We start from the raw sequence: 26,703 nt of genomic DNA, 5'->3' as shown, positions 1-26,703 counted from the left end.
CGCTCTCTCTCGCTCATACATATACCCGCGTGTGCGCGCACACACGCACACGCACACGCACACGCACACGCACACACACACACACACACACACACACACACACACACACACACACACACACACACACACACACACACACACACACAGCAGTTTGATGAGGGCTGCCTCCCATTGAGCAGATGCTAAGCAACCACTGCAGCATATATTAATCCCCATTAACAACATAAAACATCTCACCTCAGCACACACACACTCACACACACACACACACACACACACACACACACACACACACACACACACACACACTCACACACACTCATCCACACAGGCCCTGACACAGTAACGCATGTCGAGCCTGGAGCACTTAGCATATTTAACACACATGCACACATACAGGCATGCACGCGCAAACGCACACGCACACATTCGTTCTTGGCATATGAAAGGCCCATGGGCATGTAGAGGGCTCAGGGAGGGGAGAGGGGGAGAGAGGAGGAGAGAGGCCCACCACTGGTCTGTCTGTCTGAAAGCGAGAGGGTGTATGGGGCGAGTATTATTGGTCCGTCTGCGAGTGAGCAAGCAAGCTAGAGGGGAGGAAAGGGAAGGAGCATGGGGGCTGAGAGGTTGTTAGGTGAGTGGAAGAGCAGAGAGGCTGGGGGAGGAGGAGAGGAGAGGAGGAGGGGAGAGGGATGTGATTGTGTGGGCTGAGAGGTTTTTAGGTGATTACTGCCAGTCAATGATCAGCTTTGTTATGATTATCTCCATTATCGTGCCTCTTATCAAAGGCATCAAAGCCCAGTGAGTCTCAGCCCCGCCGCCAACAGCCACGGCCAACAGCATAATGGCCCACTTGTGGCACACAGGCAGAGCGTCTGTGTGTGTGTGTGTGTGTGTGTGTGTGTGTGTGTGTGTGTGTGTGTGTGTGTGTGTGGGTGTGTGGGTGTGAGTGTGTGGAGGGCGGAGTAATGGTGGTAGACACGCATTTTGAGCACTGAGCTAATTATGGAGGCGTTCGTGCGTTTGTGCGTGCGTACATGCGCGCTTAGTGCGTGCGTGTGTGAGCATAAGACCACTGCTCGTTCAGTTAACAATGAAAACTGTGGGGGCCACCACTGCACCTCAATACCTGCCTAAAGAAGGCATAACATAAAACCCTATCTGCCTCATTTACAACATTTACAACCAGGAATTCAACACAAAGCTCTGACCCTTGCCTACAAAGTTAGAGCAGGTTCTGCTCCGGCTTGCCTAAAGGATATGCTCAAGCTAGTGGTGTGGATTGGCACTGCCCTCACGATCAGATTCGATCACGATTCGGGAGGTAGCAATTTGATTCGAGCAAATAAAACATTTCAGAGAACGATATGCTCATGAGAAGTCCCAGTAAAAGTGCATGAAGGGCTTTATCCCTTTTTCATCACTGGCCAAAATGGCTACTGGATGCATCTCACACGCCCACATAGAGCGTCGTACGGAACGTGTCAATTCCCTTGAGAGCGCAGGAACACAACGCAATACAGTTCAAATTTCAGTAGCGTTGTTACCGTTACTGCACAACCATTACAGTCATCACATCGTTACCCAATTTGAGTAGGGAAATCCTCTTCGGGTTTGCTGATAAAACACAATGTTTTCAGTCGATAACTTGGCTAGATATGCCTATGCGCGCAGCACGTTGGCTGGCTGCTTTTTTTCTTTCAGTTCGTTCGAGCTCTCGGGTATGTGAAAGAGAGCGCGCGTTTGCTCCCCGTGCATACAAGCAGCTGGCTCTTTAACACCAGCCAACTGGCCCAATGCTAGTGAAATTTAAGTTTTGCTGGTAGAAAAGACCAATTTACTAGCCACTTTGACCCATTAGGGAGTGTGTGTTTGGCTATATGAGGGAAGGTCCGTTAGATATTCTAAATGTCCGGTATTCTGCAATGCAGCCGGCCACTTGTCCGGCCAGTAAGAATTCTAGCGTGAACACTGGTCACGTCAACCACCCATATTCCTACCAGGGCGTTGCGGTCCTCATACCAACCGTTTAGTCTTGCCCTCTACTCACACAAGGCAACCCCAGTCCAAACAGTTCTCTGTCATTTGTCATTGTTTCTCAATGGTGGAATGAGCTACCAGTTGCTACAAGAGCAGGGTCATCCCTCTCAACCTTCAAGAAGCTAGTGAAGACTCACTAGCTTCCATGCTTAACATTCTAACATAACTAATTCTACTCGCCTTTAGTTTTTAGCCTCTTTCCTTAGTCTCTAATGTGTCTCTAATTAGTCTCTAATGTGTTTCCTTAAGCCACTGCTTCTAACATCTCTTATGTAACTAACCTCTTTTATGTACCTAATTTGCTTTTTAACATGCTTTTAAATGTTGTACTTATTTTCTGCTTCTTCCATGTGTTGGACATTGTTGCAACTGTACACTGCACCTAGATGTCTTGCTTATTATCCAATATGCCTTGTTACCTTCTTATTATTTAATGTTGCTTCTGTTACCTTGTGTTGGACAATGCTGTCAGTGTTGCAAGCAACTGTACACTGCACCTTGATGTCTTTGTTTACTTTCTGCTACTTTTTAATGCATCGTCCTCTTCTTTACTCTGTGTAGGACAATGCTATCAGTGTTGCAACTGTACACTGTGCCTTACCTTTTTTAAATTGCTCCTTGTAAGTCGCTTTGAACAAAGGCGTCTGCTAAATGCTAATGTAATGTAATGTAATGTACTGTAAAAGGTATAGAAGCATACAGAACGTATCACTTCCGCTATCACATCCAATAACACAAGGGGGGGACAGAGAGAGCAAGAGAAAGTGCAAACTTGCCTCAGCAAAATCACTGATAGCTGGACTTTGAGTAGGGCAATAAAAAGTGATAGAAAAGTTACTACTGACAACACTCAGGAGACAACAAAAAAGCACCATAACAACAACAATAATAGTTATAACGGTCAAGACAGACAGGAAGAGACTGAAGGGGAAGACGCATGAAGCGAAGACGTGAAGATGCCATAGCGGCAGTTTCCTAGCGGTAGCTAGCTGAGGTATCATTGCAGCAGTATCCAGTGGTGCTATGATAGCAGAGCAATCACCAAATATCTTCTAGTAGAGCAAGATAAATCAAACCCGCCTACCCAATGCAAAGAAGTGTGCTCAAGTTTGGTCTACTAAGGAGTCATTGTCCCCTCCTTCTCCATCTGTGGCATTTGGTGGCAGCTTGCTAAACACATTGAGTACCGACGACGTAATAATAAGTTTTTCACGCCCATGCGTTGTATACCAAAACGTAAAAATATTTTTTTTTCCGTTTAAATGTTATCTTTCGAATCTACACCCTTCAATGGACAATATATGTGATTTTGGGAGCCTTGTGATGGACATAAATTTGCAGTCAAAAGTTTGTGTCATGATTTGGACATTTTAATTTATCTTACCAAGATGTCTGGATGCCAACCCATGTCGCCTACCGTAGACTATCTGTAATAGGCTCCTAATGATCACGCTGCCTGCATTGATGCTACGGCTCTGCATTTGATTTCGTCGCTAAATGATCCTGCAATGATGTTCTTTTACTCTCTCTGTACTCCTTCACCTTGTGGTATGGTACCCACAGGAAGGGCTATGGTAGCTATCTGGGATGCTGCCGTATTCGTGAATCGTGGTTTGTTGTTGTTTCCCTAGTACGGTCGGTGCCCACGCTGTAGCGCCTGTAGTGTCTGACTTCATGCAATAGGTAAACACAGAGACCATTGTATATCGCGCCTGGAGTATCTTGAACTTTCTGGAATTGCTACCTAGACCTTTACCAGATTCTTGGATCCAAATGGCACCCGAACTGTGATTGGAATAATGCGCTCCGATTTGGAAGTTTGATCACCAAAGAATTGTGTATTTGATTATTCGCCCCCACGTTGAACTTTCTGTGTCTTCCTGTATGTGAAAAGCCAGAAACTAGCATAGATGGCTACATATCATATGGATCGGATGGGCTACATCTAAGCATCATATCATTGGGATTTGTTGTCAATGTTGGGCTATTATTTCCGGAGTTATCGGGAGCTATTTTAGCAAATGTCTCACCTCCTGCATGTGTGCAAAGAGTTTCTGTTCAGTCCGTGTGAAAAACTTGATTGCCCATGTCGTAGTGGGACAGAGCAGGAGGTGTGTCTTGACGAGCAGCAAGATGCGCGTCAGAGCTAACCTTGCACCAAATTGTGATTAAAACCAACTCTACCCATTTCAAAATCGTGACATTCTGAAGCAGCGCACCCTTCACAAAAACCTCAATATCTCAGATTGTAGCGGAATTCCATGGATACCCGCTTCGGTTTAGCTTGGGTTTGCTCGGCAATAAAAGCTCGTAGAGACACATGGTTATCACCTACTAAGAGGGCAAAGTCTCCACTTTCAAACAAGCCATACCATATTTCAGTGGCCCTATCACATAATACGCTGTGAGTCTACAAAAACATCAAAAAAGGGCTTAGAACGCTGGTATTCTACAACATAATTCCGTGAGCACCTCCGGTATTCAATGTGATAAGATGTGCGCTACTGATCTACAGCGCTAAGGGAACTCCATGTTATTCTCAATTTAAAGTAAGTCTCCAAAAGGGCCGTCCACCAGACGTCACATGTTTCACGGAAAAATACATGCTTGATTTATCTTACTCTACTAGAAGATGTTTGCCAGCACGGCTGTATCCTGTAGCGCTATGCCAGTAAGGGTTGTTAAAAGAGTATCCAATAGAAGCCTGATGTGCTGTGTGCAGTCATCACGAGTAGCCAGTAGCCATGGGTGATGATGGGAGAACCCGGATCCCCACTGGGAGGCTGCAATTCCATTCCATTGTACCAGTCACATGATGATGACTGTACGTGTCTGTGTCAGAGAGTAGATAACGTAGAGAGATCAATACAGTCTTGAAGTAATACACCACCCTCCCCCAAACACACAGACAAACACACACACACACACACACACACACACACAGAAAGGATGACCCCCTCTCAATAAACATTAAACACTTTCCTAACACTCCATTTCAAAAGCTGTAACCACGCGTTCGAACTGAATTGTACTCTCACGCACACACGCACACACATCGTGTGAGAGCACCACAATGGCAGCTCCTCACATTACGTTCCTCTCTGATGTCTTTAGCATCCCAGCCATGCTAGCTACAGTACTCTCTACAGCGGCGGTTCCCAAACTTGACCATGACCAGGGCCCCAAAATACTGGTAGATTCCAGCCATAATGAGTATAACCAATGACTGTTCAGTTGAACTTCTTCTGGGTTGGCAAAGTAACCATTGTTTGCTTGTATGTATTACATAGTCGCTTCCTTATTTTTTAAAGCTTTTTTTTTAATAAAAGCTTTTTTTGCCTTCTACATAGAGAGGCAGTGGGGTCTTTCGGTTGCAGGTGGGTCTGTTTAGCCGAGGCTGGATTGACAGGGTGGTGTGGCTTCACACAGACGTGCAAGGTCAGAGAGCGGGCCAAGCTCTTCTCTCCTGTTGTCAGACGGTTGGATTACGTAAAGGGAGACGGGGGGGCTTGTTTGGACGTCCAACAAAGTCACAGGTCGTCTGACACTGACACCAACACTAACAGAAGGTTGGTTACCGCACCCATCCCGTCCCGTCACACATACACACACACACACAACAGCGTGTCATAGCCATGGCATGAAAATAGCAGCAACACCCCCAACCCCCACTCCACCAGTCCTCAAAAGCTATCTCACACACACACACACACACACACACACACACACACACACACACACACACACACACACACACACACGCACACACGCACACACGCACACACACACACACACACACACGCAGGGTGTGACTGAGTGTGTGACCCCTGATAAGTGATGGTTGCAATTTCTAGGAACTGGAGCATGCTCGCGTGGTACAGAGACACCCAGTGCTGGGCATACAAGCCAAGCAGGGCCCTGGCATGAGAACACTGCCAGCCAGGGAGCATGTGACTGACAATCCTCCACACCCCTAGCCACCCCCCAGAGCAGGAGTTCCCAACCTTTCCCAACTTGGGGCCCACTTGAAATGTTCACAACTGTTCAGGGCCCACCTCTAACTCAAATACTGTTCAGGGCAACTCAAATAAGTCATCAACAGGAACACACACATACAGATATCATTTAGATTTTTAGAAAATTATTTCAAGGCTCACCTGTGCCCAGGGCCGGCGCCACGAGGGGGCGTTTGGGGGCATACTGCCGCCAGATTTCTGCTAATAGTGGTGTTTTCAGTTGTAGTGAGGCTTGATATAACATTGATTTGTTGTATCTCCTTATAGTTGAAATAATACAATTATTAAGCTTATTGGTTTTTTTTAAACGTTTTTTTATTTTTTTTCAATGAAATAACCGAAATGCACATTTACGCCCCTCTGGGCGAAATCGAGACCTGCATGACATTAACCCAATGGTCCCTCTGTTATACTGTATACACTACCGTTCAAAAGTTTGGGGTCACCTTCATTTTTCCAGTAATCTGTTTGCAATTCAAGTCGCAAACATCTTTTGGATAGCTTGAAATGGAATAATGGAAAGTACTGAACAGCCACCGGTGAAAAAAGGTTTGATTACCCATAAAATTGTTTAAACTGGACAGAAGAGTGAAATCTAACCAAGGCATGCACATGGGTTGTATGCGGCCCCCGGACCAAAATGAGTTTGACACCCCTGCTCTACACTGTCCAGTTTTAAATCTAAGCTTAATTAAGATTGGTTTGCCAGATTCAGGGCATTTTGGCAGTTTCACAGTTATGGATCAAGGCTAGACCAGTGGCAGGTAAAAGAAAAAATTGACCGCCAGCGGGTGGCGCTAGTTTACTAGACTACTTCTCTACTAGGCGCTACTACTATTCCTCTACATTTCTAGCCTAGTAAACCAGCGCCACCCACTGCACGGCAACATTTTTTTGGCTGCGAGTGGGTCTGGCCTCGCATTGTTGGAGTGGTCTGTCAGGCTTGCCAAGAATCTGGCAAACCAATCACAACGCAGAGATTTGTTTTGAATCAAATCGGGCAGGGTTTTGAGGGAGTGACGAAGAAGCTCGCAACGTTGGGAAAGCACATCAACAAGAAAGATAGCGCTGATTGGTCAGAGCGCCGGCCTATAGTCACAGGCACGGTTTGAAAGACAACGGGTTGTTCTCATCAACAATCTTCGGATGTACTAAGCTTATTCATTCATCGGGGCCAGACTACTTGTAAATGACACATCCAATCTCACATTTAGGCTGGTTTATCAGGCTACTACATTTCCCTTCCTCCCTCCACCCCTCTACATTTCTCTAACAGGGGCCCCTATGAGCTAGCGGTAGCTAAAATAGTCTAGCACTCCACGTTGAAGAATGGACCTCTACGCATGACGGTACATGCACACCAACGGCACGGACATCCACAGTACGTCCACAGGACATGTCCGCTGTCAGTTCGAAATGGTTAGAATGCATGAAAACAAATCATGCCTTGCACACAGGAACGTGGTGTAAGCACGGTGCATGTCCGTCCCGACCGGACATGTCCGCGTTGCTCCTCGAAAATAGAACTCGAGTCTATTTTCCTGCGCAGACGTCCGCGTTCAATGCACGGCTCCCATTGAAAATGAATGGCTGCTGCCCGCGGATAGAATGTGGACGTTAACTGTGCAGTGTGAAAGGCAGCCCGCGAACCTCTCGGACTCGCACTGCTCACGGAGACGTTAAGGAAACGTGCCGTCTGTGTGTGCATGTACCGTGATATGCTTGTGTGGACAAACAGGCTGGTGTGCAAAGTGCTGTTATCCGCAGCACAGCTAAACAGGCTAACCCAGTGAGCGACCTACTAGGCCACAACATAAGCTGTAGCATGTCTTGACAGGTTTCCAAAAGAGCTCACAAGTGGGTGACATCAACTTGTATGTGGCGGAGTAGCATGTAACGACATCCGTTTCCTAACAGAATTCTGAGAATGTTACGGGCCATAGAAATGTAGGTTTTCCAAAAATATAAGACAGCCGTCAACAACCGTCATTCGTGTGTCCCCGCAACCTTCCCTTATTAGTGCCAGGTACAGCACAACCACATGGATGTGTTTACCAAACAAAACATAACGATAATAAAGTAATGTTGCTATCCCAAAGCTAAAAGGTTTTATTTATTTTTTAGAACTACACATCTCATATCACAGCCCTTTACTTCCTTAAAAAATCACATGTCGCCTGAGCTTCCCGCTGTAAAGATGGTTGCATAAGCAAACTTCAGTTCGATGGTAAGTTTTGAAATGATATTACTATACCAAGGCGATTGGATTTAATGCAGTAATGGTGTTGTTCAAGTTTTAACAGAAGAGTTGTCAGGAGTGAAAAACTATGTGTATCAGGGCTTATTTAGAAATATTTCCAAGTCTTGTTCGAAAGTATAGTGTGAGTCGGTTACCATAGGTTACCATGGACACGGCCTGTGAAATTAATATCTCTCGAGTGAAATCACCTTCCTGTCGTCTGCCTGTTTTTCCGCTTTAGCATGTTGATAGCAACATCGTATTTATGTTTACGTTTGACACAAAATGATCAACCATGTCATCCCTACAGCCTATTTTTAACACTCTCAACAGTTTGCGGGGGTTTGCTAATCGTGTGTTTGCACTCACACCTCATTTTAGACTGGTCCCAATTCATTTTCGATCGCCGGTGGGAACCAGGAAGTCCTTAAATGCTAACAAGAAAGACTAGTATACTTCATGCTTCCGGGAGACTTGCAAACTCTATAGTCCAGTGAGCAAGCTAGCTATCAAGTTAGCTAGCTAACCATCAATTGAGCAAGCTAACCAAGGCTATGGCCAACCAGAGCTGGCACAGCCTACCAATGCACCCCAACCTCCGCTCCCACACTCACACCTCTATTCACACACACACACACACACACACACACACACACACACACACACACACACACACACACACACACACACACACACACACACACACACACACACACACACACACGCACACACACAAAAGAGAGAGCGAGGGAGCTGTTGTTTTAACTTTTATCTTGCTGCACAATATGGCCCTGACAGGGAGTTCCAGCCGGCCTGAAAAACAAGAGGAAACATCAAGCCTATCTTTGAGGAAGTTCACATTTTTTTAACGGCTGTTTGTTTTGTCCTCTTTTCTTTCAGGCGCGAAGAGAAGAGAAGTAGTGTCCCTTGTGGAGAGGCAGAGAGCCCGCTGGCCTGTCTACTGACCCAGCAGGAGAGACACAACCCACTCACAGCACACGTACTCCATTTACCATTGTGTGTACTGTGTGTGTGTGTGTTTGTGTGTGTGTGTGTGTGTGTGTGTGTGTGTGTGTGTATACTGTGTGTGTGTGCGCGTTTGCCCTCACTTCTGTGTGTGTGTGTGTTATGTTTGTGCAAGTTTGTTGGGGCTGGCCGTTGTTTTCTGCTCACTCCTCAAGCTTTGACTTTGAACGAGTCCACTGACCACATTCCTTACTGGGCTAATGTATAGTATGGGAAACACATGGACTTTGAAACAAACACACTATACACACACACTACACACACATTTAGCAATGGAACCTGCCTGTAGAAGAGAAATTCTAATACCAATACTGCAAGGACACTGAAACTTGATAGAGGCTATGTGAATTCTCCCCTACTTGTACTGCTTGTTATGTAGTTATGTCTAGTTATGTCTAGTTATGTCAGCTGCACCACCCTGAACTGTGTGTTCAAAATATTTAGTTGTGACCACTTCATTGCTAACTCACTTGGCTGAAATGTGATTTCCCATAGACAACCTACGTTGCTCACTGACAAGCTATAAGCCCTTTGAGAAACAGGATCCTGGTTGGAAAAAAGACGAGGAGCAGCAGACAGCACGACCTGGGTCTATTGCCAATCGAGTTGACAATTGCAATTGATTTTTTTTCATTGATAAACGCTTGAATCGACTAAAAACGATTACTCGATTAACTGTGGACATCCCTCGACAAGCATAGTTTTCCAGTGTTGGATAAGACGGTGTTGCTGGTTGCCAGAGAGAGCACCCAGTCAAGGGGGGGAAAAAAAGAGAAGCTGCTTCGTGCTGCTATTGATTATTTTTGCCTTGGTGGAATTTGTTTTTTATGAGTCACGTCGGGACTTTTGGATGCCTTTGTTTCAACCTTCAGTCCACCTCATCCAATGAGCTGGCTACCTAAACTCTTGAGGTGTCTACAACACACACACACACACACACACACACACACACACACACACACACACACACACACACACACACACACACACACACACACACACACACACACACACACACACACACACAGAGTGAGGCGTAGGCATCTGCCAGCGATCACGCTGAGTGGAGTTTCTCAGGTCAGGAATGTCAGGACTTCCAGGAGCGCAGGATGCCTCTGGCAGCACACCGTTCACACGCACGCGCGCCGTTCACACACACACACACACACACACACACACACACACACACACACACACCAGTGCAAAGAGCAACACGCACATACATACCAGCTACAAGAAGCAGTGAGCCATAACACACACACCAACACACAGCGGTGAAAAAGCTACATCCTTAGAGCTGCAGAAGTTCAGACTAGGGATGTTAACCGGTAACCGGTTAACCGATAGTCGACCGGATCAACTTTAACCAGTTAACATTTTCTGCCACCGGTTAACCGCTTGTAATAATAATAATAATTATAATGATAATTTCCTCCCCAAAAGCCCCCCAAAAAACGATAATGTTGAGGTTTTAGTACGATAATTCAGCATTTTCCATCTGGCAATAGTGGCTGGACATGGCAGGTCCTGTCTGCACAGCAAAAAAAAAGGCTTATGTGAAAAAAACCGCGAACGTTGTGTAATTTCAGATTACCGGTTAACCGGTTAACCACTGGTTAATGAGTCTCAGTAGCCGGTTAAGAGTTTTTTCAATTTTCGCCATTCCTAGTTCAGACATTCTTCCAGTGTGTAGCCCTGAGACTGTTAAGCAGAGCGTGGCACAGTGCATCTGCTCCATCCACAGCCAGAACTGCCCTCTTCTTGACGAGCTCGCCTCGCCTCCCCAATGACATGTCCAGGGCCCGATTAACGCACAGGCTAGATATGGCTGCAGCCTAGGACGGGCTCCCCACCTGCCAGGGGGGCCTGACTGGCCAAAAGAGAAAAATTGCAGAATTGTGACAAGATGCAAAATTCATCAGTTGTGTTGAATACAGTTGGTAGACATGTTATCCTTAATTCCTAACTCATAACTATGACGCTGTCTATATAAATGCATCACCAAATCTGCCTTCTGGGGGGCCCACAGCAACCTGTAGTCTAGGGGGCCCAGCTCTCAACAACCTTATACTGGACTACTGATACCCTCTCCTCCTAAACGACTACCAATCTTCCATGTAGGGATGCACCGATACACATTTTTTCACTTCCGATCCGATCTCGATATCTAAATTTGGATATCTGCCGATACCGATACTACTCCGATCCAATATCAAAACCACATAAATGCATGGGTTTGAACTTGAGGTAGGCCCAAGTAGACTATTTGGTCAGAAAAGGGAGTCCGAAGAACAGGAAAACAATTAATAAGTAAAAAGCAACAAGTAAAAAAGAAATAATCCCTTCCTGAAAACTAATATGCAAGTGTTATGATTTCAATTTAACATTACACCTGACTCAATGTCAGTTTCAGGAAAATTCCGATACTTTGAGAAAATTCCGATCTGATCCGATCTCTGAATCATGTTGATATCTGAACCCGATACCGATACACTGATAACGATATCCCATCCCTACTTCCATGCTGAAGACTACTCGAATGACTACCATCCTCCCCGACTCCTTACAAGACCTTCTCCCTGACTACTGCCCCTCTCGTCATGGGAAATATCCCACAGCCTAAATGTGAACAGGGCACAGCCTCATGGCCTCTGTTGGAGTCTCCTCTGGATCTGTAGAGTAGTGGCGACCTCGGTTACGGGTGCGGCATATGCCAAACAAAATCGTTGAAAGACAACGGCCTGTCTAATCTCACCAAACTTGTTTAACCGACCACATGTAGGAGAGACACCTCAGGGCCAACACTGCACGCACACACGCACACACACACTCCACAAATGCACACACACACACACACTCCACACACACACACACACGCACACACAGAAAGAGCATGTTGTTGTTTTCGTTAATGAGAATGGCGCCAACTGTGCTTTGCTATTTGAAGGTTGAAATTCCCCCACATACAGCTTCTCTATTCAAAGAAAAAGAGCATTAAACTTAGCAAAACTTCCAAAAAATGTATTGATTGGATTTATTGACATCCCAAATGTTTCATTTCTAACTTGCTAAGGTGGGTTGTCCCACTGCCTACCTAAAATAACTAAAAAATGAATCAACTAAATGTGAGTCACTTGTATAGTAACAGTATAAGGCCCTTGCACATAAAAGTACCTTAAGAGTCTATTCTAGCTTGTGCAAGAGATGCAAAGAGACTATACTAATCCACCTTCACTCTATAATACATATTACCCTGTGTCTGTCTGTCTGTCTGTCTGTCTGGCCTGCATACATTTCAAATGGTTTGGGTCATCATTCCTGTGTTGACCCTGGTTGGGCTGGCGCTACCCTGGACAGGTAGGGCATTCTGGTAAGCTAGGCTGGTAAGCTGGGCTCTCCCTTTTTTCTGGGCTTGAACCTTTCCCATTGCACTATTCTTGACCTGCCTCACCCTGGGCTGGGCTGGGCTTGGTTGTGATCCTCTCTTGGCCTACATCAGTGGTTCCCAACCTTTTTCTTAAGGGACCCATGTTTTTACTATTGTAAGCTTTGGTGACCCAACCACGCGAGCGCCCGCACGAGACGGAGTCACAAGATGCCCTCCGTTTCCTGCGAAAACTTATTTTAGCTATTTTATTCCTCAATTTGTCTTTGGTCAAATATAGAATAAATGTTTAATGTAGCACTTACAATTTGTTGCGTCTATGCATTTATTAGTTAAATGCTTTGTCTTTTATTCAACATGGGCTATATATATTTAAAACGAAACCCCTTAAAATCAAGAGGGCTCCGCGACCCCCTGTGGATCTTTGGCGACCCATAAGGGGGGTCCCGACCCATAGGTTGGGAACCACTGGTCTACATCACCCTGGGCAGTGCCATTTACAGATGGTGCATAGTACCGGTAAGAGAATAGGGTTAATGCTGGCCAAGAGAAAACACATTTTAAAATTCCATTAAAAGTACAAAACATACAACCACACCATGCCATTTGAGACAAGTGTCCTATGAAGAGAATAGCTCAAATTTACCTGAAATAGTCATGCAGTGATATAGATACGTATGTAGCACACGTTTATTTTATTTGCGCTCTTTCTGATGTTGTCATTGGAAGGGCGATTGTTAGGAAGACTTGCACAAGATAGCACCGGTAAGACATGAAAACAACTTTCACTCCTGGTAGCTGGTCATCACATCCAGAGCTGTCAAAAGTAAAAGTAAATTCATGGAGCAAAAACAACACTAGGCACATGATATTACATGGGCTGTTACACCATTTACTCCATTGTACCAAAGGAGGTAGATAGACTGTGCTGTTACTGATACACACTAAAAACCTAACAAGGACCCACCAAAAACTTGATCCAGTCAGGGCAGAGTGGGCTGATCGTACATAGTACACAGTAGGTCTACTGGTTACTCAGATAAATTGCCTCTTTCCCAAGGAAAGTGCGTTTCGTTTTTCTTACTTCAACTTGACTTCTCTAATCCCATCTTACCCTGACTGTGTTTAGTTTAGCTGGTGATGCTCTCTTGGCCTTCACTGGGTTACCTCCGCTGGTCATCACCCTCTCGAACCTCTGTCGCCCCCAAGCTGTGGAGGCTGGCCATTTCCAGGGCTTGAAAACGAAATTATTTTTCAAACGTTCCGTTCCGAACGGTTCAGGCAAGTTTCAATTTAACGTTTTCGTTCCTGCAATCGTTCCCCCACAAAAATATCGTTCCTGAACCGGTTCGGAACGAAAAATAACGTTCGTTCTTAACGTTCCTGCAGTCTTTAACGGCCATATTAAGTCTATTTTCGTGGACTTTATCTTAGAATAGACGTACTCATTATTTCCCCTTGATTTACACAGCTATTCTCAAAAATAATAACACACCCAAAAACACTCAGATGGGCTATCCATCCTGGCAGATTTAACCGGATGCCTATAATTCTTATCAAAAGTAGCCTATGCCAGCCCAGTAGCGGTGGGTGGATGTTGATTAGGGAGGCACAATACAGCCAGAGAGAGTTTAAAAAAAATAGCCAGAGAGAGTTCCTAAAAAAATCTCTGGAATAGCGCAGGTAAACGTCAGCATAATAAGAGGTGTCGATAGGCATGGATTTCAGTTCTTGCCTAGCTCTATTTAATAGGCCATGATGAGGTTTGCAGCAAGTGAAACGTGTAAGTAAAAGGGACACAGTTTGCTCCACAAAAAATCCCAAACTGTTTTGAGATGTGCACGATGCAAGGGGTCACTAGTTCTAGAGAAGGGACAGGTTGCATAGTCTGAAACCTCGGATATGCTCTCAGATATCGGCTACCAACCATTCCAGTGCAAATCCATCACCACAAAACCGGAGACCTTTTGTTGCCTAACAGACAAGCGTCACAAAATAGTAAGAGTTTCCACGTAGTCCATCCCATCAGCCCAGCCCTCTGCACGACAGAAGAGAATAATAACTTAAACAACAACAAATGCGCTGTCTTTCTCTATCCCTGCTTGTTGTCACACGCGACCTACTGTTATTCGTGATGACAGCCAGGAAATATTGTGCAATACTGAGGAAACCATCGAAACATTGAGCGGGCCAGCTAACGTCAGCTAGCGTCTGTCCATCTGCCACGAATGACTTTATCCCGCATTGACCACAACAACAGATAAATGAGACGTCCTTGATTATAGCACATAACACACCAGCTCTCACCTCTCTTCTCCGACAGTGGGATACGCTGCGCACAACAAAAGCACTTCAGTAGCCTAACTTAACAACAACATAATTTGCCATAACCGCATTGAACATCGAGGCACTCGGCGGTGCCATTACAAGTAGTAAGCTAAACATGACTTACCCACCAGTTGCCTCTCGAGAGCACTCTGCGAATTAGGTTCATCAAATCGCCTATCCAATTCCTTTGCAAATCATAGACTGTATGGTCCAAATACTCTGTCCCTGTAGGAATCCCAACACCGATCTCAAGACATGTTCTCTTTTGCTCTCCATGGTGTCAATATAAAACTCTGTAGGCCTACTGTCCGTGAATGAGACTGAAGAACAGCGCGGGTAAAGTGTCATTTCTCTTATAAAAACTTATTTGATATTGGTGGTCAAAAACTTTAGGGCGGGTTTATTAGAGTCAACTTCCAATCACTACGAGAAAGCCAGGAGAACAGAGACAGTTTAGTTCTAGTTTCCTATCAAATTCTCTGAGGAGAAGCACATCCTAAATTTACCCAGGAAGTTTCTCCATACAATGCACAGTCGCACTCTGATTGGCCAATGCTCCTCAATATTTTATCAATCGGCGGCAAGAGCTCAGGTGAAGCAAAATGCTGTTGCTGTAGGCCTATGCATGTTTCCCCTCATACACCTCAGTAGCCGAACTAAAAGACTGCTCGTCGCCATGGTTACTCCTCAAACAAAATCGTGCACTTGTATGAAATATAGAGAACAAAAAAAAACCCGTTATTAACCGGTTTGTGGATTTCAGAATAACGTTTTTGTTCCGGAACACTTGAAGACCATTTCGTTTTCGTTTCCGTTTCCGTTCCTTGTAAAATTCCATAAAATTTCGTTCGTTTTCGGTTTTCGTTTTCGTTCCTTGAACCGGTTCGGAGCCCTGGCCATTTCCCTCACCTAAGTCGCCACCTCCCCTCTCTCCCCTCCTCGACCTGGATGGACTAGCTGGTGGTGATCCCCCTCTCAACAATAGAGAGAGTAGAAGTCAGCACACTGCAGCTCAGATTGTTAAGGTTTATTCAAGACAGAGAAAAGACATTGTAAGGTTTGTTCAAGACATTGTCCTGCGTCTGGCCTCAGTGAGGTGGCATGTGCATATTATTTATTCTTCTGGTGATCCCCACTCGACCCGCATCACCCCTGGCTGGACTAGCCGGTCATCCTCAGCTGGTCCCACTCGACCCGCATCACCCCTGGCTGGACTAGCCGGTCATCCTCAGCTGGTCCTGCATCCCCCTGCCCAGCTCCTGTACCGGGGCCGCGTGCTGTCACACTGCCATCTCAATTAAACAAACCCCGTTCACTGGGCCAAGAGGGACCCAGACAAAGGGCCATTGTTGTGGCATGACATAAGGCACAGTCTATTCTCTCTCTCTCTCTCTCTCTCTCTCTCTCTCTCTCTCTCTCTCTCTCTCTCGCTCTCTCTCTCTCTCTCTCTCGCTCTCTCTCTTGCTCTCTCTCTTGCTCTCTCTCTCGCTCTCTCTCTCGCTCTCTCTCGCTCTGTATCTCTCTCTCGCTCTGTACCTCTCTCTCTCTCTCTCTCGCCAACGGACACATTAGCAATGGGCTCAGAGAGATAGACACAGAGAGTGTGTGTGTATGTGCAAGCGAGTGAGTGTGTGTGTGTGTGTGTATGAGAAAGAGAGAGAGAGAAAGAGAGAGAGAGAGAGAGAGAGAGAGAGAGAGAGAGAGAGAGAGAGAGAGAGGGAGAGAGAGAGAGAGAGAGAGAGAGAGAGAGAGAGAGAGCTTGTGTGAGTGAGAGTGTTGCCTGCCCTGTGCACATCTTAAATCTTCACCAGATTGCCATGCCAAGACAGGGGGAGGGGGCGCTTGATGACACAAAAAAGGGAGGGAAAGAGAGAGAGAATGAGGGAAGGGCAGAGGATGAAATGAACGGGAGGGGTCCGGGGCAGTGAGGGCTGTGAAAAGGGCTGTGAGGGCTGGTATGGACAGTACAATGTGTGTGTGTGTGCGTGCATGTGAGCACGTCAGTGAGGGCAGTCATGGGTGAGCGGTTAGGGCGTCAGACTTGCATCCCAGAGGTTGCCGGTTCGACTCCCGACCCGCCAGGTTGGTGGGGGGAGTAATCAACCAGTGCTCTCCCCCATCCTCCTCCATGACTGAGGTACCCTGAGCATGGTACCGTCCCACCGCACTGCTCCCCATGGGGCGCCACTGAGGGCTGCCCCCTTGCACGGGTGAGGCATAAATGCAATTTCGTTGTGTGCAGTGTGCAGTGTTCACTTGTGTGCTGTGGAGTGCTATGTCACAATGACAATGGGAGTTGGAGTTTCCCAATGGGCTTTCACTTCACTTTTTCACTTCACGTGTGTGTGTGGTGCAAGCGGTGCTGTGACCAATTCGGAGATGCACACACACACCACGGAGTCGCCGTTCGGACGCCACCAAAACAAAACGGAAACCCCCACAACAAACATGCACTCTGCTAGAGTTTAGTGTTATACACACACACACACACACACACACGCGTAACAATAAAAAACATGTGATATAGGACAAGCAAAGTAACAATACACCACAAGAATACAAAACACACATACACAAAAAAAAAGGTACACAAGAGACACCAAAGCGATGTGCAGTGCTCAAAGGAAATCAAGCGAACATGCTTAAACTCCACATCATCAATAGGGAAGCAATGGACTCAGGCCACCGTTATTGTTATGCGGGAGGAACAACACAAACAACTAGCAAATCCGAAATAACATGTGCTCCTCAGTTGAGAACGGGGTGTGTGTGTGTTTGTGTGTGTGTGTGTGTGTGTGTGTGTATGTGCATCTGTGCACGGATGAGTGTGTGTGTGTGTGTGTGTGTGTGTGGGGGGGGGGGGGGTGATAGTAAGAGCAGCGCAAATTTGCAAGCCAAATTCAGAGCGCAGCCACCTATATTGAATTACAGCACGCTGATGTCACGTAACCTAGACAACAGAAGCGTTTGCGGGGATGTCCCTCCTCCTCCTCCCCCCTTGGTCTGCCGCTCCGGGCGAAAAGCACACATAATGGGGACACGAGGGGAGGGGTAGAGGGGTGGATGAGGAAGAGAGGGAGGGAGGAGGAGAGGGCAAGAGAAGGAGAGGAGGAAGGGAAAAGAGGAGGAGAAAAGAGGAGAGGAGGGGAGTGGATTGGAGTGGAGTGGAGAAGAGAGGGAAAGAAGGGGGCAGGAGAGGAGAGGAGAGGAGAGGAGAGGAGAGGAGGGGAGAGGAGGGGAGAGGAGGGGAGAGGAGAGTAGGGGAGGGGAGAGGAGAGGGTGTGAGTGGGCCAGACGATGAAAAATGTGTGCAGCTGGAGTCATCAGGCAGCAACAGCCAGTCGCCTCCCAACAAAGGCCAGATAGCATCAGCAGATGAGAGCTGCGGAGCTGATGGAAGCTCAGCAGAGCAGAGCAGAGCAGAGCACAGCGGACTGGGCTACTGCTGGTCACCTAGGTAACCGAGGGGTGGCAACAGTAACCATGCAAGTTGGGCTCCAGGGCTCCAGGTCGTCACTAGAGTTAACCAGGCTGGCCAATTGTTACCGGGCTGTTTTGGGCTTGATGGAGCCACAGCAGTGCAGTGCGGACTGGCCCACTGCTGGTTGCCGAGGTAACTGTGCAGCTTGGGTTCCGGTGGTTCGATGGCCACTAGAGTTGCCAAGTTACTGGGTCAGCAACAGAGTCTAACTGGACAGTTTGGATGGAGTCAATAGAGCGAGGCATATTGTGCTACTTAAGGTAAGCAGGGGTGACAACACCACAGTTTAGGTTCTAAGGGGCCACTTGTAACTAACTGGTCTGGCAAGAGTAACTGGCCCATGTGGGCTTCTGTTGGTCACGGAGTTAACCAGGGTGGCAACAGTAACAGTGTCGTTTGGGGTCCGGTGGTGGTCACTGGAGAGTTAAACAAGTAACTAGGCCTGCAACAGTCTAACAGTATATCAGTTTGGACTTGATGGGAGTCACAGTAGAGCTTTCGGGCTACTGGCGGTCTGCAGTCACAGCAGCAGAGTCAAGTGTCGTTTGGACTACTGGTAGTAACAGGGCAGTCTGTAACAAGGCCAACACCACCAACACATGACCATCACCAGCAAAACCAAAACATGACCATCACTAGCAAAACCAAAACATGACCATCACCAGCAAAACCAACACAAGACCATCACCAGCAAAACCAACACAAGACCATCACCAGCAAAACCAACACAAGACCATCACCAGCAAAACCAACACAAGACCATCACCAGCAAAACCAACACAAGACCATCACCAGCAAAACCAACACAAGACCATCACCAGCATGGCAATACAGGAGTAACCACCATGCAGTCTCTCTCTCTCTCTCTCTCTCTCTCTCTCTCTCTCTCTCTCTCTCTCTCTCTCTCTCTCTCTCTCTCTCCCTCCCTCCCTCCGAAGATAAGCCTTTTGTTTAACATGTAACACACTGGAGACAAAACGGGTTTCTTTGTCTAAATTTTTGCAGAGTGGCACCTCACTGATGAAATCAGAGTTGGAAAAAAAACACACACAGACACACAGACAGACACACACTCCTGATCCAGTGCCTCGCTCACTTGCCTGTCAACCACCAACACACCACTGGCTGCGTCTGCAAGGGTAGTCAGGGCTTTGTCTCAGGGCAGTCGCACTCACATTAAAACAGGAACTACATGCAAACACATCAACAAAAAGAGCTCGCTTACAGTGTGCACATACAAATGCAAGAAACGAAAACGTGTTTTTTCTCTCCCAATGGAGTAAGCACAAAACGGCATTTACCCGTCAAAACATTTCTCAAGTCAAGCTGTAAACAGGTCATTGTCGTAAATGAAATAAAAACCTACACAAAGTTTCCATTATTGGTAAAAACAGAGCTGACATTCACCTGTGCATGTATACAAGTACACAAGGTAGCCTACAGGCTAGGCTGACAACATTACACCTTAGGCCAATGTGATGTTTGGTGGAGGGAGAGTTTGTGTGTGTGTGTGTGTGTGTGTGTGTGTGTGTGTGTGTGTGTGTGTGTGTGTGTGTGTGTGTGTGTGTGTGTGTGTGTGTGTGTGTTTTAGGTGGAGGTGGGTGATCTCTTCCCTGAGATTTCCCGTTAAGTGAATCAAGGAAAGAGGGTTAGGAAGGTCACTCACCCATGCACACTCACCCATGCACACACACACACACACACACACACACACACACACACACACACACACACACACACACACACACACACACACACACACACACACACACACACACACACACACACACACACACACACCATTCCACCCATAGTGAAACAGGAGGCCCTTTTCCTCTCTCCCTCTCCTCCTGCAGGCTAATTTCATTTATCAATAGTAGCAACACACAGCACGGCCAACTGGCCAACCATCTTCCTAAACCTCAGCAAAAAGAGCCAGTCACTACACCACTCCAATCTCACTGACCAGGAAATAAATAAAGAGGTAAATAAATAAATAAACTCCATATCCTGTGTACTGGACTCTGGCCCATGCAGACCCAATGTGCTAATTGATTTTAAAGGGCACTGATCACCCCCTCTGGTTTTGGGTACAGAAAGAGAGAGAGAGAGAGAGAGAGAGAGAGAGAGAGAGAGAGAGAGAGAGAGAGAAAGAGAGAGAGAAAGAGGAGAGGGAAAGGCATTGTAAACTCCAGACCTTGTCCCACCAGGTTTTCACACAATTAGCTCTCCTCACTGACCACTCGAGAAAGAGCGCTGTAAGAAGCAGAGAGAGACGGACAGCCAGAGTGCGAGAGAGAGAGAGAGAGAGAGAGAGAGAGAGAGAGAGAGAGAGAGAGAGAGAGAGAGGGTGGGTGGATGGGAGGGAGGAGAATGCATTAGAAGGCAATGAGAGTGCAACGAAGAGAGAAAGAGAGACAGATTGAGAGAGATAGCCAAGGCAAGGCTCCATGCACACCCATTGCTGATGACACTGAATTGCAAGGATGCAGTGTGGCCACAGGCTCTCTACCTGCCAGACTAGTACCACCCCCATACAACCCAATCACCCAATAACACACCTCACCTCATCCAACCTCTACCACAGAACACTCCCGCCCCAAACAGCTCCATTCCCCAGTGACACTCCCCCACCACAAACAACAACAACCCCATAACCCCTCCATCACATCCCACAGCAACTCACCTCATCCACGTCATCAAACCCTCCCACCTTTCACTCCATAACTTAACCCAATCCTGTCTGCAATACTGTTGCCCCCATCAACCCCTGCTCCCCAACAACTCAACATCACCCCATAAAACCTCCCCTCACCATCTCCCATCCCCACCCCAGCAATCTCCAACAGCTATATTTTAGGAGGCAACAGCACATAGCACAATTAACCCGTGTGCCGGCTCCCCAATTAACCTTGCCATGGCCTGCTCCAGTGAGGGCCGGCCCCTTTGGCTCACCACCGCTTTATTTCCCCTCTGATGTCGAGAAGGTGTAAAGGTCTCCAACGGCAGAGGAAGGATGGGGGAGTAGGGGTGAGGAGAGATGAGTAAGGAGGAGAGAAGAGGAGGATGGGGAAGAGGATGAGAGGAGAGGATAGGATAGGAGAGGAGAGGTGAGGTGAGGTGAGATGAGATGAGAAAGGAGAGGAGAGGAGGATGGGGAAGAGTAGGAGAGGAGAGGAGAAATTGGGAGGGGAGGGGGGAGATGAGGAGAGGAGATGAGAAATTGGGAGAAGAGAGGAGAAAAGAGGAGAGGAGGAAGGGGAAGAAGAAACGAGAGGAGAGATGGGATGAGAGAAGAAAGAGAATAGAGTGAATGAAGGGGAGAAGAAAAGGGAAAGGAGAGGAGAAGAGAGGAGATGAGGGAAGAAAAGAGAGGCGGGGGGATCAAGAAAGGAAATTAGGTGGAGTGGAGGGAAGCGCAAAGTATGACTGACGGCAGTGGAGAGATGAGAGAGAATAAGGGGAGGAGAAGGGAAAGGGGAGAAGAGGAGTGTGCCACTACTCCCTGTGTGTGTGTGTGTGTGTGTGTGTGTGTGTGTGTGTGTGTGTGTGTGTGTGTGTGTGTGTGTGTGTGTGTGTGTGTGTGTGTGTGTGTGTGTGTGTGTTTCCGTGCATGTGTGTCTGTCTGCGAGATATTCCCACGACTAGTGCCCCAGTAAGGCCAGTTCAGAGCTGAAGAACAAGCATGATAATTAACCCAAAGGTGTCACCGCATTTGCATGGCAGGGTAATATGTGCATGTGTGTGCACACATGAACACACACACACACACACACGCTCATACTGACATGCATAGATCTTCTCACACACACACACACTAGCACTTTCACTAACACACACACTCATACTGACACACAAAGACACACACACACTCATTCATTCATAGTCACACATACACACAGCAGATGGTTTCAAGCCTTCACACACACACACACACACACACACACACACACACACACACACACACACACACACACACACACACACACACAGGCCACACAGGCCAAGGCCAGGATTCCTGGCAGTAAAAAGGACGACAGGTTGATCATTTGGTGCTTCTCCTCTTTCATCTTCGCCCTCCTCTGTTTATCGTTTATCTGGACCACACTTGTCTCGTCAGCAAACAACATCTGCTGAATGAAAATATACTGTGACTGGGGCCACTGTCACCTGCTACCATGAAGCACCACGGGGCCTATCCACCCCCACCACACACACACACACACACACACACACACACACACACCCCACCCCCAGTCAACCAAACCCGACCCACCCCACCCTAGCCTTGTCCACCCCACCCCTGTCAAACCAACAACCAGACCAAACCACGAACATGGAGACTTCGACTGGCAACAGGAGTTTAATTCAGTCGCACAGTATTTAGGGCAATCCTATAAATCCATGCCATAAGGGCCATGCCGCCGCCCCCACCCCATTTGTTCTTTGCAGTGCAGTTCGCCATTAACCTTTTGTCCTTGCAGGTTTATACATCAGTTATAACTTAGTCCAGATAGCCTACTCTCGGCTCCTCTAGGGATTAAAACACAACATTCAGAAACAATGAGAAGCAGCTGTAGGATAGGTCCCGACGGACAATCCATACTATAGCATGAAGTAAATATTGTACATTATAATTATGAAATACTTAACAATATTTCCAATGCTAGGGTTTGCCTAACTTACTAGACTACTATCTATATGGCCAAGACTTGCAGAGAAAACACAATTTCCAAAGCAACCCTTTTGAAGCCTTGCTATTCCAGAGCAGTACTGATTCCAAGAGAGAGTTAACATTATATAATGCAATTTTACAATGCCAAACAATGCCAGATTCAATTTTCACCAACAAAAAGCAGAGGAATTGAAACCAGAGGATGTCCAACTTTTTGGGGAGGTGCCATGATGGATTCCTCCGGTTGGACCTAAACGGTTTTTAAATAGCCACTCAGTGAGACATAAACAAAGCCTGGTCTGTATACACACATACAAGCGTTAACTCGATCGTCGCCGCTTTCGCAATTTTTGGCTATTCAACAATGGGGGGCACTTTTGCCGTGCTATGGTGGAAAGTTATCAGCGCAACAGATTGCTCCGGGTCAAGGGTCGCTCGGCTGAACCAGGGCGGGGGAAAGGCGGCTCAGCTGGGACAATGACTGTGCGTATGTGGAAAGAGAGAAATTTCTCTTTTCTCATTTTTAAGTGCTTCCATTATTGTATGAAATGTAGTGTAGGCTTATGAAATTCCGCAGGCTTAATAGCGTTGCATAACACGTGTCCTTATGTATGCTGACTGCACAAGCAAGCGTTAGCATAATGAAAAAGATGTTACACGTGTGCAAAAGTGAAATGTATTAGGCTACTATTATGTCAAAGTTATGCCGAGTAAAAGTAAAAATAAAAAAGTAAAAATAAAAGATGAAAAGAGGGGGGGGGTGTCCTACTCATAAACTTCTGTGTACTGGCAATTATATGAAAAGCCATGAAAATACAACATAACATATTCTGTTAAAATTGCGAAATAATCCAGGTTCAAACATGACCTCTAAGGTAACTTCGCATATCCACTCGCCACGGTAGCTACAAAGTTGCCCCAGTTCGGCTTGAGTGGGCAGCTGAGCTGGTTATATTGTCAGTTTTATAACGCCAGATGCACTTCACATCTGTCGGGGTTAGTCAGTCGACTCGTGGCAAGACATTTCAAACAGTTGAAGGCGTGCACTCTAAAACCCAAATACAAACAATGCAGAAGAGTTCAGTGTAAATACCCATTTTGTTTGATCAAGTTAACATGACAATAGGCGTTACATTTAGAGCACACGCCAAAGTGTTAAGAGCAACAAACCTACGGAGTTTCCACATTGCTTCCCTATAAAATTGCTCTGTAGGTCAACCAGTTAACGAGCGATGCGTTAAAAAAATGCAACAACGCACAAAAGGTTTGTGAAGAAGTAACGCTATGTGCTCCATAAATTATCGTGAACAAATGCAGAGAGCAGCGCACGCGACATGAACACAGAAAAGACTGAACACTTTGGTACTCTCTCTCTCTCTATGTGTCTTTCTGTCTCTGCGAGTTGACTCGCTGACCACAAAGAACTTTTCCCTTAGCTAGCAGTACCACCGCTAACTAGCTGCGAACGACCAGCCACATGGGCTGTTGAAAAGAAAAGTATTTTATCTGCGTCTGGTAAGAAGTGGGGAAACATTCTAAACTGGCGTTGTGTTGCCATGCCGAGATACTCACATAGCCACAAGGCACTGTCTTTCTCATCAGAAACGCAGGAAATATCCGTTCGGGGCAACCACGCTTGCTACAATAATACTGGCTCCACAACTGACTACTGAGATATGAGTCAGTTTTCCTCTTAGCATTACCGTTAAACTACACAAGGAGCAGACATTTCTTAAGGACACCGTGTGACAAGAAAGAGGAATGTGTACTTACATTCATACACGCTGTGCCTGTGAAGCGATGTAAATTCAGGTTATCTCAGTAAACGTGTTTCTCGTTTGGGTTTGTCTGTCTGCTTCGCTTCGACTGAATCAGGGAGCAGCAGCTGCTTCCTCCATCCGCGCGCTGAACAGATCACGCCGCTCGAGCCCGCACGGCAACGCTACCAAACCCTGCGCCGTCGCCAAGGCAACAGACCTACTTCAGCCAATCAAACCCCCGCCCCTCTGACATCCCCCTGGCAACTGCCGCAGCACAGCACAACTACTGGTGAAATGTTCGCGGCACGCCATCACGGCTCAATTATAACATTCTCCCTTGACAAACGATATCATTTGAGCTCGGTGTTGAAATGAAATAATAATTTGTAGCAGCAGGAAATGTGGATTGCTCTTTGTGAATTAGGTAGGCTGTGCTTTGCAATGTGATGTGAGATAAATTGTGTGTGTGTGTGTGTGTGTGTGTGTGTGTGTGTGTGTGTGTGTGTGTGTGTGTGTGTGTGTGTGTGTGTGTGTGTGTTGGGGCCCCCCTGTAGCCTACTACTTTTAATGTTGGATAAAATAGCCTATTGTATACCATTCAGGGAATAGCCTGCAATAAAACATAATGGCATATTGTCCATGAGCAGTAATAGCCCGTTGTTGCATCAAACCATCAGCCAGAGTTTTAGGCCCACTACATGCTGTCAAACCATCTCATGCAAGGAGGTGAAACTTGTCAACATGACCACTGAAAATGATTAAGTTGAAGGTGAACTGTTGCTGCCTGCCTTCAAGTGAAGGAGATAAACTTTTCTCTGAAAGCAATAGTTGGTAAAGGTTGGGGTTGGGAAAGCACCTTTTTCGGTTGACTGTGGTGAGAGGGGATGATATTTGAAATCTTCAGTGGCAGTGTATAGCTATATCATGACGGACTGAGAGAGGTCTCTCTGTTGACCGTTTTACACATCCCCGTATGTGTTGACTTTAACTGGTGTGGAGCAGCTGTGATTTCACACTAAACCGACACTCTCAGCAGAGTGACAAGTCCCACCTATCAGCTGGCCAATGAAAAAGACACAAAAAATGATAAACAAGTCAAATGAAATGTAACACAATGAGGGGAAAAATGTGACCGTATGTATAGCATGTGATCGACCTACCTTTATTTATTTTTTATTTTTTTCTCTAAAAAATACTTTATTTATCTTCCTTCAAGTTAAAACGACACACACACACACACACACATACACACCCTGTTCCACCTGAAGTCAAATTCTGTTGTTGAACTGGTTAAACTGGATCTGAGCACACACACGTAATAGCGCTAGCAAACCCAGAGCTCGCATGCCAGACGTGAGCACGTCTCCAACATTCCACACACACTCTTCAGGTTAACGTCAAAGGGTCTCTCAGGAAGTGTGTCAGTATTACATTCTCGCCAACTGGTGTGTGTGTGTGTGTGTCTGTGTGTGTGTGTGTGTGTGTGTGTGTGTGTGTGTGTGTGTGTGTGTGTGTGTGTGTGTGTGTGATGAGAGAGAGAGAGAGAGAGAGAGAGAGAGAGAGAGAGAGAGAGAGTGTGTGTGTGTGTGTGTGTGTGTGCATACGCATGGCCGTGTCTGCCTGTATTCACACAATCATGGGTAAATGAATAGACAGGGTGTGTGAATGGTGAATGATTGTGAATGAACGATGGTGAATCTGTGTACAGGTACAATACAATTGCAGCAGTGATTCCCCAGGAAAGTGGTGTGGT

The 26,703-nt window shown here is 46.5% G+C and overlaps 1 protein-coding gene across 1 annotated transcript in view; it reads right to left on the bottom strand.

The window, feature by feature from the left end:
- The window catches only part of foxn2a (forkhead box N2a), a 54,476-nt gene extending 29,354 nt beyond the window's left edge, over positions 1 to 25,122 (bottom strand). Inside the window, exon 1 of the mRNA XM_063191738.1 lies at positions 24,964 to 25,122. The gene's annotated coding sequence lies outside the window, so the exon portion shown is untranslated. The remainder of the gene's footprint in view (positions 1 to 24,963) is intronic.
- Positions 25,123 to 26,703: the final 1,581 nt, after the last annotated feature.

This window comes from Engraulis encrasicolus, chromosome 24 (genome assembly GCF_034702125.1).
Source record: "Engraulis encrasicolus isolate BLACKSEA-1 chromosome 24, IST_EnEncr_1.0, whole genome shotgun sequence".
Taxonomy (NCBI): domain Eukaryota; kingdom Metazoa; phylum Chordata; class Actinopteri; order Clupeiformes; family Engraulidae; genus Engraulis; species Engraulis encrasicolus.
Note: the sequence above shows the minus strand (reverse complement) of the source record. Positions and strands in the feature narration are given on the sequence as shown.